General features: G+C 32.1%; 1 long non-coding RNA gene across 1 annotated transcript in view; it reads right to left on the bottom strand.

Annotated features, from left to right (window-relative positions):
* Positions 1-1,168: 1,168 nt before the first annotated feature.
* Positions 1,169-11,198, bottom strand: part of LOC138711832 (uncharacterized) — a 41,717-nt gene continuing 31,687 nt past the window's right edge. The window contains exon 3 of the long non-coding RNA XR_011335487.1: positions 1,169-10,847. This is a non-coding gene — a long non-coding RNA (uncharacterized lncRNA). The remainder of the gene's footprint in view (positions 10,848-11,198) is intronic.

The following is an 11,198-nucleotide window of genomic DNA, read 5'->3' as shown; positions in this document are numbered from 1 at the left end:
TATAAAACCCCTTTATTTATACCTATATTTCCATTTAAAAAATGTAAACATTAAATTTCAAGCCTTTATGTATCAAGGAAAAAAATAGGTTTTTGCCTAAATTCCGCTCTCTAGTGATAAGACACTATGAATTAATCATTCAAGGCACGCCTATGTATTTGATTGAAGTTACGGATGGGGGCTTCACGATCCAGCACTGCGACCATTCGGGATCTCTTGCGCTAACTCTCAAGCTAGACACAATCCAAAACCCACACTGGCTGACTACTAAAGTTCGCTATGTATGTACTCAAGTTTCGTCCTTAGACAAATCCCTCTCTGCGTCTCCAGCCGGCGTTCAAGGAATGCTACGGAATGGCGAAGAAATGGAGAAATGCTGACGGGATGATGTTGATATCTAATACGGACAAACGGGAGAATTTCGAGAAACCCTCCAACTGCGATCTTATCTTCCACAAGTATTAATATCAAATTTTTAATGAAAAATGCCAGAACCGACTGAGACTCGAACCTGGACTTCCTGCGTAACAAGGCGAAGATCAACTCACTCAGCCACCGCAGACCTCAGATACAATATTTATAAATTTTCATTCCTCTATTTTACAATTGAACTGCCGATGTGTAATAGCATGGAAGTCATAGCAATCCGACTTCAGTGGCTTTATAGGATCGAATAAGTGGATTGCAAGTTGCCCTATGTCAATATTGTAAGATTTCAACTTGTTCTATTGACGTTTTAATCTCTCCTTTTCATGCCCGTATATAACGGTGTAAATTTATTTCACTGCCTCTCCGAAGTCTTGACTTAGGTTCGTTTGAAAAAATATACATGCAAATATCAGATATATTTTATTAATTTTTGTCATTTTTCTCATAACTTGTCATATTCATTTAGGCCAATTTGGAATCCATCTTTTCGATTGTAATTGTATAGATCCAATATTTTTGACACACTGTACTCCTATTACAGTATATCTCATTCGAAAAATGCTCAATATTTAAATCAATATCTGATCTCTCTGGTATCAACTTCTACAGATCGAGTACGAAATTGAAGTTCGAAAAGTTTTCGATAATTTTGTTGCTAATAAAATTTCTTATTTTAAGTTTAGTTCCATTTTATCACACAGACCCTTGAGAAAGGAAGGAAATGAATATTATTTTGATGTATAAGTTCACAAAATTTATTAGTTTAAGTTCATTTACATAAATTGCACGAATAAATTACATCAGAAAACATATAGATTGCTATATGTACAGAGTAAAACGTGCAGAATTTTGATATATGTATTTCACCCCTAGAATATACCATAAATACATGTAACTTCTCCATCGTAGTACAAATGCACATATAATGGCATAACTCCAAACTAGAAATGTAAATTACCGATACTCGACAAATTATTACATATAAGTCTTAATATGAACTTTGAATGAACAGGATAAAAATACTACTATCTCGTGAAATTAAAATTATGAGACGTTCGTGTGAAAATTCTGACATGGAATTATTTCATAATTTGATATGAAAATGCAATGAAAAATTTAATCGTTCATACAATTACCACAGAACTGCCAGTCCGACATGATGATCCTGGAGAACAGAGAACTCATGAAGTGTTCAAATAATGTCCTTCTAAAAAGGGAGTTTGAGCTTAAAAATAAGTGACAAGTAGATGTGACCACTATTATGGGAGAAAGTAGTTTAAATGAAAAGATAGAGGAGGATGGTAGAGGTAGGAAACCAAAATGCGTAAAGCGTTATGTATGGGTAATTTACATTTTCCAATTGATAAGTGACATCAATGGTTGAAGTAGTGACTTCTGTTCGTTCCTGAATAAATAAATTATTTTAGACATATTGTAATATTTTTCTGTTCGCTTCTTTAGTGTTTACAATAATATAATTAGGCCTGTATGTAGTATAACTCCGTTAGTATAAAATTCAACCAACACAATTTACTAAAACTACATTAAGAAATATCGACACTTCAGATTTATCAGTATACTTATATTATAATTCTATACACTATAATTTTCGCAATATTTTAACGACATAAATTCAAGTGCTTTTAATCTTGTACTACGAAATATTTTCAACGACCACAGCTTAATATTTATCCTGGAAAAATGCACTTTCTAAAAACTGGAAGTATGTTACAATTGAATTACAAGATTTACTACTTAGATAATTACAACTGTTTGTCTTAAATAGTTTTCACTCCTCCTCCTTTTCTTAATGATAAATTTTCTCATTTTCAGTATTATATGGTTAGATAGGATTATTTTATTGAGATGGATTGGCGCCAAGTAGCCCAAGCGACTTTCAGTGTTGAAGTTCATGAGGGTTTCATGAGGAGATATAATATGTAGTTGACAAGTATTGGGAAAATAAATTAAATAAGTGACAAGTATTCCCATTGTGATTATTGAAGTTAGATAGGGTTTTATGAGAAGATATGGAGACTGAAGACAAGTAGTGAGAACATGAGTTATATGTATCAATATTTACATTTCATAATCACATTTTTATTTTTCGGCAAAGCCACAAATTAGACAAGTTATTCAAAATTGGACTTTTTTCCATTATAGGTTTGCATTACGTAAAACTCATGATTAGTCATTCAATCTGTTATGAATATTACTGTTTACAACTTAATGGACTTATGTTTAGATTTCGTCAATTTTTTTAATATCTGATGATGCCGTACAGGCGAAAACGTTCATGATTATATTTTTCAAGATGTACTAGCAAATAATAACATTTGTAAATTGATAAATCTTATGATTGAACATTTGAATAAATAAATTTATTATAAGTAGTGAGAAGATAAATATAGTTTGGTGACAAGTAACCATACTGTTATTATTAAAGTCACGTAGGATGTAATGGAAATATTTGTTGACTGATGACGAGTAGTGAGAAAAAATAAATATAGATTGGTGACAAGTAGACCCACTGTCATTGTTAAAGTTAGGTAGGATTTGATTGGAAGATATGCAGTGAGAAGATAAGTGTAGATTGTTGACAAGTAGCCTCAATATCAGTATTGAATTTAGATAGGATTGATGAGACAAGTAGCCCCACTGTAAGTGTTATGATTAGGTAGGGTTTGATGTTCAGGTACGTAGGTTGTGACAAGTACCCCACTGTCAGTGTAAAAGTTAGGTAGAGTGTGTTGATGAGGCATGTAGATTGGCGACAAGTAAGCACACTCTAAGTTTCAGTGTTAATTAATATTAAGTAGGATTTGTTGAAAAGTTCGATTAGTGACAAGTAGTCCAAACGATAATGATACTATTAGGTCTGGTTTGATTAAATATATTGCCGACAAGTAGCCCCACTGTCAGTATTAAAGTTAGGTGGGGTTAGATGAGGATATAGATTAGAGATAAATGTTTCACGCAAAAACGAATCATGCGAATATCAGATCTACTACTCATCTGTTCCGAATGAATGAATAATTCTCTACAATTTAAATCTTAACCAAACAACTTGTGATAACAGGGACATTAATCCGATACCTTTCGATATCTCTGTTCCATATATATGAAATTAATAGTCGCATAGACACTCACAATTTGCTCTCATTTAGGCGTAGTAAATGAGAATGAGTCACTGTGGGAGGCGAACCTACATTTTTGTCTACAAAATTATTAGACAGCTCAGATTAATAAATGTCACATAACATACTTAGAAATTTATTTGACAACAGGGAAGATTTTTCTTGGAAATGACAATACAATTTTAATATAGATTGACTTCACACAAAGTTGGTAGCATTTGAAGAATAATATATTTAATTACATATAATTAGTATGAATGATAGTTGTATTAGAATTAGCGCTAACTGGAATAAGGAAAGAATTAATGAACGTTTGCGACGGAAATGGGAATGCTCCTCTTTAATTTAGTAAATACGTATGAGAGTAAATTGCGATTAAGTCACGAGTGTGTGTAGAATGATGTCTAGTAGAATTGTAATTGATGTTCTACTAATGAAAATTTATTTTATTGACATAAGGTGGCCATTCACGACATCAATTAATTTTATTGTATTTAGACTTTGCACATCGATAAAAAACAATATTTTACTGAATGTAGGAAATGTGTAAGTGAAATCATAGCATAAAATTTTAATGTAAATAAGATGAAATTGAGATTATGCCCGTAATATGGATAGCATAAAATTTTCATTGATGTTATTTCGTAATAATGGAGTAACAAATTATGTTACTTGATATGATTATAATTGAAATTTGTAATTATTTATTACGTTTTTTTCGAAATGTTTAATAATCTACAAAAATATTTCGAAAGACCTTGGGAACTAATTTCCTTGATATTATTATTTTATATAGGAAAACTAATGTTAAAATTTTTTCAGCTTTTTTTAGATAGGTTACACGTTATTGTTGCAACAATTTACAGTTAAAGAACATTCTCCATCATTTTAAGTGGTGAATTTAATTTAAATTTTCTGGACGAATGACAAGTAATTTTACAAAGATTTTATGTATTTAATTTTTTTTTTATTGTTTTGGTTTTCATGCAATAGTTCATGAAGTAACTAGACGTAGATGAGGTATAGGTAGGCTATAGTCCATTCGTTTTCGTAAGCCACGTCGCACCTAGATAAGAGTAGCAGTATCTCCACTCAAGCGAAACAAATCCCCGACCTCCACTGATATCCCAGCTGTTGTACAGTGTAAGGGTTGTCAAAACCTTTAAGCTTGTAGCTATTCATTGGTTATATAATTTGGTACACACTATAACTTTCATTGAGAATTATTTAATACCAGGTTATAAGCTAGAAAATAAATAATTGTTGCAAAAAAAATACTCGGTTATTTATCGACGCTGTATCAACCACAAGGTTATTTAGCGTCGATGGGATTGGTGATAGCGAGATAAGGCCGAGGATTCGCCATAGATTATCTAAAATTTGCCTTATGTTTGGGGAAAACCTCGGAAAAAAACTTAACCAGGTAATCAGCCCAAGCGGGAATGGAATCCGCTACCGAATGCATCTCCGGATCGGCAGGCAAACACCTTAGCTGACTGAGATCGCTGGTAGCTTTGTAGCAAAAATGCACAAATTAAAAATTATATTTGTCTAAATTGCCAAATGCTTGTGCAACATTATAAATAATTCTGCAGGAAGATAAAATTAATACAGTATGGATAAACAAAAAGTTATGTAATTTGTTTCTTGCAGCTTTATTACTTTGAATCCATCTTTTCACACTCTAGATATATTTATGTAAGTAAATTATTAGACCTATGTATGTTTAGAGTCAATTACTGCTGAATTTACATTACATTAAAATACGTTATTTTATGGTCACTCCAAACATTTCTTTCCTAGTAGGCCCTTCAAGATTTATGTTAGCAGAGTGCTAACTCATTTTACTGAAAGGCGGTTTCTAATTCCAGTTTTTACAAGATTCATGAAACTAAATCCTCGCTCACAATTTACAGTAAGCGATGAAATTTTATAAATCAATGAGAAGAAATTGTTCACTTAACTTACATGAATTGCACCAAATCTTTGAAATCAATTTCCGAACATATATTGCTCAATAACCTTTTTGGACATGCCCATGCCATTATCATTTCATTTAAATTCAGACTAGTAAACACATCTCCAATTTCATTTTCTCCATTATCAACTTGGTTTCTGAAGTCCAATGTGATTTCGCATTTTTTTCACATTTACATTCAAAGTTTGTTGCATTTTAGAAGTCGAGTAACAAAATGCGACAAATGCGACTTGGTTTAAACCCTGTTTAATACTCAATATAAATGAAACAAGCTTACATAATAAACATATGGATAGTTTTGTTCGATGAACTTAATAGTAACTTTGAAGCAGCTGTATCCGCACATCCTTTGCAAATTGGACACATGTTTACAGGAATATTTTTACTCAGAATATTTCATACTATTACCCCCTAAAATATTTACTGGAAGGAAATCTTAGAAATCCTGTGAAGAGGTGATAAAGAATAATTCTTCCATATTGAAATGTAGGATCCTCTTCATTAAATGCGTAATATAATTTTTATTCATACACTGTAAGACAGATTCTGTGATGGAATTGCTTGTACACTGACGTTCAAAGGTATCTGACCTACGATTTTATGATCGTGTAAGCGAACGTTCTACCCACGGGATAAGTCAGAACCAAATATATAAGAAATTTACAATATTTGAAATAGTTCCGCTATTTCTCAATAGGTGACCCTATTATTGGGACGGGTAAAAAAGTATTTGGGTGAATGTCGATGTAGATTAAGTATAAATTATTCCCTATAATTGACATTATCAGCGTTTTCCCGCTAAATCTGATGTTTTTACACAATCACTAGAGGAGGATGAACTATTGAATTTTATATTTATGTACTTTTGGCGACACTGACTGTTACCTTCGCCATCTATTCATAGAAGTAATAATTAAAGAAGCGACACTTACACGAAGAAGTTATCGAAAACTATCGAGTATCCGGCCCGGATGGCTCAAGCGGTAGAGGCACGGCACGTCTCTATCGCTTGGTCCGAAGGGTTGTGGGTTCGAGTCCCGCCTCGGGCATGGGTGTTGTGTTTGTATTAGTGTAAGTAAAACAAAGGAAACAAATGAAAACGAAAACAGAAAACAGAGATAACTCTGGTAAAACGGCCTCTGGCCGGCCTAAATTTATACAAAGAAAAAAAAGTCAGATACCTTTGAACGTCAGTATACATAACACGTTGGACGACGTATTTCGAAAATCCATCAACTTTCATAAGTAAACCTACTTTTATTTTTATACTTACTACAGCTAGTACCTCTTCACAGAGCATAAATATTTTAGAAAGTGATTAGTATGAAATATTGAGTAAAAATGTTCATATAAACATATGTCTAATTTTCAATGGATGTCGAGATAAGCAGTTTGAATGTTACGCATAAGCCTTCCGAGTGGTAAGAAGGAGAGATATTTTATATTTATGTTTTCAGTTAATATAACGTTTAATGTTGTTATACAATAATTGTGCTTACATGAATACGTAATACATGTTAATGAAATGTTCGTGATTCTTGTTATTAAATTAGCCGAGCAAAAAAAAAAAAAAATCTTAAATATTTTATGTCCAGCAGTGGGCCTAATATATATTGAGGCCTATTACATTCATATGGGATATTAAATGATAGAATGAAAGTTACAGTAGCCTATGTATCAATTTTACCCGTAGCTCATGATAAAACCAGTGAATAGCTACAAGTTTATAGGTTTGGACAACCCTTACATTGTACAGTAGCCGGGATAGGAGTGGAGGTTAGAGGATCTATTCTGCTTGAGTGGAGGTACTGTTGCTCCAGTCTGCTCAAGGTGCGATGTCGCTCACGATAGCGAATGAACTATAAGTGTATTGATAACATTGATAACATCTTTACACTCAGATATAATTGAAACTACAGTTGGTACAATGGTTGGTTGGCATTATGATGTTATTATTTTGTAATATTGCAGTTACTAATTTGTCACGTCGAGATAATAAATCTGAAGTTTTTACAATAATTTTTAGGATTCTTATGGATTGGGGTAAAATCTATTTTTCTAATGTCCCAGATTAATTGGTTACCTCTTTATACTACACATAGCTTAGATGAATACATGATACGTTTTAATTCGCTTTTTAATACTGCTACATTCTTATTTGTCTTAAATATAACTTTTCCTTTTAAAACTTTTCCTAAGAAACTGACTTATAAAAATTATTTAGTAATAATCTGATTAAACTTATGAATTCTTGTATGAGGTTGTTTGATAAATATATATAATGGCACAGGAAGTGCGAAAAGGTTATATTTATCCTGTAAAACTTGTATATTTAAGAAATTAAATTAGTTAAAGAAAGGTGTAATTTAAATTTCATTATTGGGTCTTCTAATAAGCCCAAAGCTATTTGGTTCATGTTTAAGAATACTTGTAATATCAATGACAAACCTCGTATGATTGATATTAATCTATCTACAGATGCATTTAATAATTTTCTTTTTAGATTATTGATGGTATTTTGAGACGTACAAAATTAAGTGCACATAATTGTTCATTCTATTTGGAGATGACACGTAATTGTAATAATAATTGTGGTGATAGTGATAATACTGGTAATGGTAATATATCTTGATTCAATTATAGTGAAGTTTCAGTCGAGAGTGTTTATAGTAAGATTATATCTCTTAAGAAGTGTAAATCTTTAGACTTATTATAGAATTAATGTAATTATAATGATTTTTTCAGCGTAATTTTTTGTTGAACCTTTAACATTAAAAAAATAAGTGTATTAAGCAATGTTATTTTCCTAAAATATTTAAAGTTACTGAGATCACTCCTATATTCAAGAAAGGAGATAAACATTATGTGAAAAATTATAGATCAGTTTCTACTTTACCTAAAGACTCCAAAGTGATTAAGTCAATTCTTAATAATAAATCATTGAATTTTTTTTTAGAGTAGCAATCTTTTCTCTGACTATCAATTTAATTTTCGTAAGAAAAACATAGTAGACCCTACCTGTTATGCTGCCAGGATTGGTCTTAATTTTAAGAAATCCACCTCGTATGAAATGGATAATTTTTATAGAGTTTTCGGTACAATATCTCATGAAACTTTAGTCAAGAAATTATGTTTTAGGCTTTAGTGATGAAGTCTTAAAAGTAGTCCAGACATATTTAAACAGAAGACTTCAATATTTGTATTTTATTGGTGATATTTCAGAATTTAGCTCTATAAACATGGTGTACCTGAAAGATATATTTATTTGTAGTTTTGTTTATTATTTACGTAAAAGATTAAACTAAGGTATGGTCTGATAGTTGTATTAATGCAGATTATTTTACTATTAATGTAGTATCTGATTGCGACCTTAATAACTTTAATCTACTGAAAGCTAAGGATGTTATTGTTAAAGACTGAACTGCTGCGAAGAAGGAAAAGGGATGGAACACGTATGGGTGAATCCAGAAATGTATATAGAGTGTTAGTTGGTAGGCAGAGGGAAAAAGACTTTTGCGTAAATCCGTACGTAAATGAGAGGATATATGAGAAGGTGGGATATGATGGTTGGGACTCTATTAATCTTGCTCAGGATAGGGCGGCAATGAACCTCCGGGTTCTCTAAAAGTCACTTGTAGGAGCAAGTAAGTAAGTAATGATTGTAGGGCTCATTTTACACTCTTATTTACTTCATCAGAGATTGTCAGCCTACCATCAATATATATTAAAGCTGGCGTCAGCGTTTTTGGCGTGTGTCGTAGATATGTAGTGCCCGTTTTTGAGCACGTTGCTAGTGCAGCTGAGAATGGTACCACTTCCTATACACGTCACATCAGCCATTTGTCAAGCACAATTGACAGACTGACTGCGACAAATGTAAAACACTCGCACTTAACGTTCCCATTACTTATTTCACACGCCAAAAACGGTGAAAAGGACTGTAACACTGTTTGTTACACCGGTACGTTAAAAAAGTATCTAATTTTATGTCACTCAACGTACATACATATTATACAAGAAATTGTTCCAGTATGCTAGATGAACATTATTCATTTTCAACAACACAAAATAAATGTATGCATATGCCACTTAAGTTTTATAATAATTGCTTGCCTATTGTGACCAAAAATTAGGATGTTAAAACTTTTAAATGTTTGGCAACAAAAAGTTTTAGAGACTTTCTATTTTATATAGGCCCCTAAGATACATAATTATTATGATTGTGGTAATGATTTTTATAGGTTTTAGTATCGATGTTAACCTTCTAATTATATACTGATAATGCCATGCATATATCATGTCTGAGCAATAAAGAATATTTCTGTCTGTATTTGTATTATTCTAGGATTTTATGATTAAAAATAACCTGCATTGTCTTGCATTTTTGTGGTTAGCATATCAAATTATAAATTTAAATAACGAGTTTTATTGTTAGCGATGAGCTAAACTTCGAATTACATTTTTCTTTGACTGTTAGTCTGCGTTGTATAGTTTATTCCGAAAAACGGGTAGAGAATCTGATTTTATATCATAATTTATTTAGCTGTATAGGAAATGTTACGTTTAAAAATAAAGGTATGTACACAGTCGTATGATTAATATTATTTGTTATTAATAATATTATGCAACAAGTCTAAAATATCTTCACATGTTTCGTAAATAAACTTTCCAATATTTCCAAATCTCTTCGCTGGAATTAATACTTTCAAAATAGTTCTGCCAATAGTTATTAACAAGTTCGAAATTGTTGTAAATATCGAGGAGACTGTAGGGCCAATTATTTTCCATACAAATTTAACGATAGGTACAGAAGGACCTATTGGTGTAGACTGAATAAATGTATCTAATAATGGTATTCCAACAGCTCCAGCAATATACCGCAGTAGAGGAATACCATTCCACTGTAACATATTGTATATTAGATCTCTTATAAGTTCCAATAGCTCCATCGAATGCTCTGGCGTTGGAGGAAAGCTAGAAAAGATTTGCTTAAGCTGAGAAATATAGTAAGAGATATGGCTACCAAATTCTCTGCTTGAAACGTTATTTACTACATCTAGAGATGAAGTTGCCGCAGTGTTCAATACTTGAACAAATACACTTGAAACCGTCCAAAGAGATCTCAAAGGAAGCCATAATGGAGCAATTGGCAGGAACAATACGTCTAATATAGGAAGTATAAAAGTCATTTTTGGTGCCAAATTTTTGAGATAGATATTTGTTAGCCGTTGTATAAACTGAGCAAATTGTAAAGGTTTCTCAAGTAGTCCACTTGATTGCTGTGGACCGGTTTCATTCTGGACCTAGAAAAGAAAGTAATAATAATAATAATAATAATAATAATAATAATAATAGTAGTAGTAGTAGTAGTGGTAGTAGTAGTAGTAGTAGTAGTAGTAGTAGTAGTAGTGTCATCCTCTGAGGAGTTTAGTGCTGAGAGGAATGCGGTTCCGACTAGTCTAACGCGGTACTGGAGCGGAAGGGAACAGTGACAGCGGCAGTCTGGAAGGAAGTACAACCATACTGAAAACATTCGCCCAATTTACGAGAGCAATATGCCCATTAGTCTTCTAGCGTATTTTTGGAGAGATAGAGATACAACCATTCGTACTTACGTGTTCAGAAAAGAAAAGTATTGTAGAAAATTTTATTTA

The sequence above is a fragment of the Periplaneta americana genome, chromosome 13 (genome assembly GCF_040183065.1).
Source record: "Periplaneta americana isolate PAMFEO1 chromosome 13, P.americana_PAMFEO1_priV1, whole genome shotgun sequence".
Lineage (NCBI taxonomy): Eukaryota > Metazoa > Arthropoda > Insecta > Blattodea > Blattidae > Periplaneta > Periplaneta americana.
This window is presented reverse-complemented; position numbering and strand designations above follow the sequence as displayed.